Here is a 6,050-nt window from a genome sequence, read left to right on the forward strand (position 1 = left end):
CTCGGAGGGGTTGACGTCAAATTTTATTTCCGTAAATGTAAATTGTTTTATTTGTAAATGTATGATTATTTTTTTTATTGCGGGATGTCCTAGTGGGAAGGGCGGACATAGGAGGGGATGTCCTAGTGACGTGGCAGTGGGATGGGAAGTCCTAGTGACGTGACAGGAGGTGTTTTTGGGATGTACTAGTGGATGTCCTAGTGGGATGTCCGCCCACTGGAGATGCTCTAATATATTGTTACTGCACTTCAACATAAATGTCATATTAAAATTCATTTCCTGGCACTTCTATTTAGTGTAAAATTTTACAATAATTTTTTTAACATTAATAAAACACTTAAATCACACCCAAACTGCCATTCACATACACACACCGTGACACACGCGCACACTCAACCTCTGCCGGCGACGCCGCACCTCCGCCGACCACCGCCCTCCACCGAACGTGGAAGCTCTTCCTTGTCTCCCTCTCTGTCTCAACACTTCTCTCCCCCTACACACGGACACATACATTCATCTCTGTATAGCGGCTGTCCTGCCGATTTTGCCGCCGCCATCGCTGGACTTCGGATATCTTGAATAGTCTTGTCTATCCTCTACGTAAGTAACCTTCCCACACCTCTTATTCATCCAATTTAAGATTCGAATTGAAGTTAGGGTTTGTATTCAAATTCTTCTCCAATTCGAATTGAAGTAAAATTAGGTGGAAATCCGCACATGTTCCTTATTTGCTATAAGTGAAGCAGCAGTTGTGAAGAAATGTTTTGTGCTTATTTTTTTGAAACCTGATTTTTTTGAATCTGCCTCAGGTTTAGTATTGCTTTGTTGCAGTTATACCTGATAATCTATTACTGTCTGAGAAATGGAGAAAGATGATAGGGGTTGGAGGAAGTGATTGGAACCATTATGTTCGAAGGAAAACCCATGTTGTCAAAAGGAGAATAAGGAAAGGAATTCCTGATTGACTAAGAGGACTTGTCTGGCAACTGATATCTGGAAGTTGTGACCTCTTGCTCATGAATCCAGGTGTTTAAGAGGTTAAACTATGTGACCTTTTATGCCAATTATACATGGAATTTTTAAGAGAATATAAAGTTAAAAACCCTTAAGATGTTATGTGATACCCTTGAATTTGTTGTATGATATCGAATGTAACACAAGTAGGTGTTGTCAGTGATCTGCATCTGAGTTTACCATCATAGGGTGTGACCAAATCAACAGTCGGAATGGCACGGGGTGATTGGAGTGGAGAAGTGGATGTTAGCTGTTTTATTTATATGAGTGCTCCCTTGAACCAGTGCCATTAGTTGACGTATGAGAAATAAATTTAGGATTTCACATAATTGCTAATTTGCTAGAAACGTGCAGTTATACCTGATAATCTATTACTGTCTGAGATATTTTTGTCCCGTCTAATAAAATATCCATCCCTCAAATACTTTTAGTTATGAACAATCCATTTAATTCATGGCATGACATACACGTACTCTGTCAACTTGTGTAGAGAAGGATATCTGGTTGTTTATAGTTACATAGTAGCTCCTTTATATAAATGGTGGCTGGATCACCCAATCGATCTGAAGCATTGGGCGACATCTTGTGCTTCTTAATCTTAAATTCTCAATGTTTGTGCATTTTGAACACCTCATTGTAGTTTGATTTACTTCACGTGAAAGTTTTAGAATTGTCATTTTCTTTATGATGCTAACTATACTATTTTTCCATGTCTCTTTATTATTTTTAATGAACTTGGTTCTGTTGGATTACAATTTTCTTCATGCCTCTTTGTTGTGAACTGATGAATATTATTTAAGCAAGTCTTTATATTAACTATCCAATCATACTGATTTGTTTATTTTCTCTGCAGCAACTAGTCATATATGAGACGTCTGCTTCTGAACTAGATATTATCCGAGATATTTCTCGTACATTTCCTTCACATGTTTTCTTCCAGAAGAGGCATGGTCCATGTCAAAGATCTCTTTATAATGTTTTAAAAGCTTACTCTGTATATGACAGAGATGTTGGATATGTACAGGTTGGTATTATTTTCAGCTTATCAACATATCTACCAGTTTTTGTTTCTCACCGTATACAAATTGTGTTTAATGCAGGGCATGGGATTTATCGCAGGTCTCTTGCTTCTTTATATGAGTGAAGAAGATGCATTTTGGTTACTGGTAGCACTTCTAAAAGGAGTCGTGCATGCTCCTATGGAAGGAATGTATTTGGTAAAGTTTAATTAAGTACTTTCATCATTTCATTTTCAGCAACCTATTTCATATGTCATAACCTGGGAAGGAATGTTGGGTGTGTGTTGGTGATACGGAGTTAACTACGACTCCGCGTGTGGAGACCCCGACAGAAGATGGCCGGCAACACTTGGAGACCGAAGTTCCGCGTGCAGAGGAGCCCGCAGGGGACTTTGCGACGACGGAGGAATGCAGGGGACCGGAGGCAGATCCTAGGCACATTGAGCGACCTCGGAGGCAGAGGAAACCGGTCGTTCGATACGGCGACTTCGTCTCGAAGTAAGGAGGCGGCAGAAGAAGCGTGGAGTGGAGCATGATTTCCTAGATTAGTTAAACTTATATTTTTGTTAATTTTTATTTCTTTTTAGCTGCATTATGGACGAATCTTATTATTTTTTAGAGTCGGGCCCATTAAGCCCCTTTCCGGGTTTTCTTGTCCATTCTTTCCCGGATCGCAAAAAGAGAGTCGAATCGTCTAGGGTCCTTAGATATAAAAAGGGTCGAATGCTATGAATTATCTTCAAGAAAATACATATTATTTGCCCTAGTTTCTGCGTTTCCTTTCTTTTCCGCGTTACCAAACGGAGCTGATCTCGGGGAGAGCTCGGGACGTCCATCGTTCGCGTGTACGTCGTCGACACCTCGTCGTCGACCGATTCTTGTTGAGGGGATTACCCTTAACAGTTGGCAAAAGACCTTTTAGAATATCATTAGGCAAAATGAATAAACAATTTCCAATTTTTCACAACTTTTATGTGTTCATGCCATTGGAGATTAAATAATAGTGGTAAGTTCTTGAAGAGAATGTTATTTGAGCATATCCAGTGGACGGACATCCCACTAGGACATCCCAAAAACACCTCCTGTCACGTCACTAGGACTTCCCATCCCACTGCCACGTCACTAGGACATACCCTGCACAATCCGCCCTTCCCATCGCCCTTCCCACTAGGACATCCGACAATAAAAAAAATCACAATAATTTAATTACGTAAAAACGGAAATATAATTTTGGCACGGAATACGGGAAAGTAAAATACGGGCAAAAAATACATATTCATAAAACATAAAAAAAACATAGTTAGAAAAAAGCAAAATACATAGTCATTCGAAAAAAGAAAAATACATAATCTGTTGGATATTTTAGTGTAATTGGATTAACTTGATTGATCAATATAATTATAACGAGACATCAAATAAGTTGGTAGTGCGGAGTGCACACTTATTTGAATTCGTTATGATTAGACGGGGGTTCGGGGGCAGCGCCCCCGAGAGCGGGGTCCAAGAGGCGGCAGCCCCTGGCGGGGTCCAAGGGGCAGAGCCCCTGGCTGGGGTCGAACTGTGCAGAAATCTTCATCCGGAAATGGAATTTTTGATAATTGAAGGACCAAATTGCAATTTTATAACCCGCCAACAATCAGTTATTTTCGGTTGTGAAATGAAGGGATGCAACGTTTCATCCTAAACATCTACATAATCCAACATCCCCGGCCCACTCCGCGTTGAAATGAAGTTCAACGAGCCGTATATATAGAGTTTTTTTTTTTTTTAAATAATTTCCGGACGTCCGACCGGGACGTCCGACCCTTGCCACAGTGGCGGACGTCCCGGTCGCCCGTCGCGACGTCCGACCGGATGTCCGACCGGACGTCCGCCATTGGAGATGCTCTTAGAAGAGAAGGTTTATGTGGTGCCCCACCCCATGTATTATTAAAGACGTAGCCAGTTTTTGTCACTCCTGCTGAACCTATTTGACCCCACCTCAAATATCTCTGTTCATGCTTGCAGTTGTATTGATTGGGGCTTCATTTTCAGTTACATTTGCATTTTCCTGTATTTTAGTTGATAAGTTTCTGAAACTCATGCCATGCATGCCTTTCATGGCAATATCTATTATTATTTCTTGAATTAATGTGTTGTGCAATGTAATGCATAAGTAGTTAACTCAAAAATATCAGGGCTAAAAATATATTACTATTATATTTTGTTTGATCGAATTAAAAGTTGTATGGGAAGTCGAAAGATTATGGAGGGAAGGAAATACATATTGCCCTACCTTTTTGGGGGGGATATGAATTCACATTCTTTAATCTGTTTTTTATTTGAATGGTCACAATAATTTTGATATATTGATGAAATTCATGCATTTATGCAGGTTGGTTTGCCGCTTGTGCAGCAATATCTTTTCTAGGCTGCAAGGGATGATATAGCTGGAAAAGAGAAGACCGACGAAGGAAACACAGTGATTAGGACATCATTTTTAGTACTAGTATTGTTTTTACAGAAGTAAAAGATGACCAACACTTGTGTTTAGTTTGTGTGTTTAAACACATTAGATTTGGTGTAATATGATCTGATACTTTGGATATTATTACATTTTGCCATATTATTTGAATGAGTTAGTTTATTAAATTTTGTTGAATAATAAAAAATAATTTGATAAATTTTGTAGATTGAAAGAAAAATGTAAATAATTAGTATTTGAATGATTGAAACATAATTAATAAATATTTGAAGAATAAAATATATAATAAAGTTAGGGTGAAATTGTAATAATAAATATTTATTGGGGTATTTTGTAAATTTTCGTTCAGAAGTTAATGTAGTTTAAGAGTATATATTGTGGCATTTTCAAGTGACATTACACACCATGTTTCATGGCACTCTTCAAGTGCAGTAATACACAATCTATTCTTACACCTAACCTCTTACTACAGGTACCCGGTGCTGCACTTGCATCAAGTGTCATTATAGATGAAGTGTCAGCACAGTAATTTTCTAGTGACAATTTTAAATGCCATTACAAGCCAATTTTCTAGTAGTGAGAACCAAGAATTGTTTGGGTTGAGAAATTTAGAGTTTTATTTTTCGTACCATTAATCCCAAAGAATTAAGACTTAATTTATACAATTATACTATACTCCCCCCATTCTATAAAAATAGTATTCTTTTTTCCGTTTTGGTTCGTCACACAAAAAAATCCCTTTCTATTTTCGGTATTTCTCTTATAAGATGGACACCATTCTCTACTAACAATAATTCAATCACTTATTCTTTCTACACCTCTCCCACTTTATCAATTTAACATTAAAACCCGTTCCGTCCTAAAGTCTCTATTTTTATGGAACGAATGAAGTATATTTAGTTATGATTCTCCTTTGGAAGAACCAATAGTTAAAATCCAAGAATGATTTTATAATTTACTTAACTAACCCAACGATTTTAACCAAGTCCACAAAAATACAAGATTTAGGACTTAATTATCAATTATACTAGATGTAATCCATTGTGGCTCGGTTTCGACTATGGTTCGACAAACATCTCATTTAGAACTAATCTCAAACAAAGTGTTAGAAAATGACATTTTGAACATAAAAAATAAAATGGATTAGATCGAGATTGCACATTAAATCGGAGCTCAATGGAGTGCGCCTTTTCAATATTTGAGAACGATTAAGGATGAAATGTAGATGGTAAAAACAAACTTAATTTATCAGCTATAATATGTAGAAGACAAAACAAAAATTTGCTACGTATTATAGAATATGGCATATCAATAGAGGGAATTTAAAATGTGCTTGATTTCATATATATGTTCAAAGTGATAACTTCAATTATGGAACAGAATCGTGCAAATACGAAACTCACCAATAGAAGCCGCGAATAATAATTGAGGCGTCTTTGTTGGACTGGAAAACACTATTCATTAATTTCTTTCTAAACATTTAACTATAAATATAGGAGTTGAGATATGTTAGTAGTACTAATTCACAACATCTACCAAAAGAAATTAGAAAG

General features: G+C 37.3%; 1 pseudogene; it reads left to right on the top strand.

Annotated features, from left to right (window-relative positions):
- The first annotated feature begins 866 nt into the window (after positions 1–866).
- Positions 867–4,443, top strand: LOC121771450 (annotated as a pseudogene).
- Positions 4,444–6,050: the final 1,607 nt, after the last annotated feature.

Source organism: Salvia splendens, chromosome 16, assembly GCF_004379255.2.
Source record: "Salvia splendens isolate huo1 chromosome 16, SspV2, whole genome shotgun sequence".
Classification (NCBI taxonomy): Eukaryota; Viridiplantae; Streptophyta; class Magnoliopsida; order Lamiales; family Lamiaceae; genus Salvia; species Salvia splendens.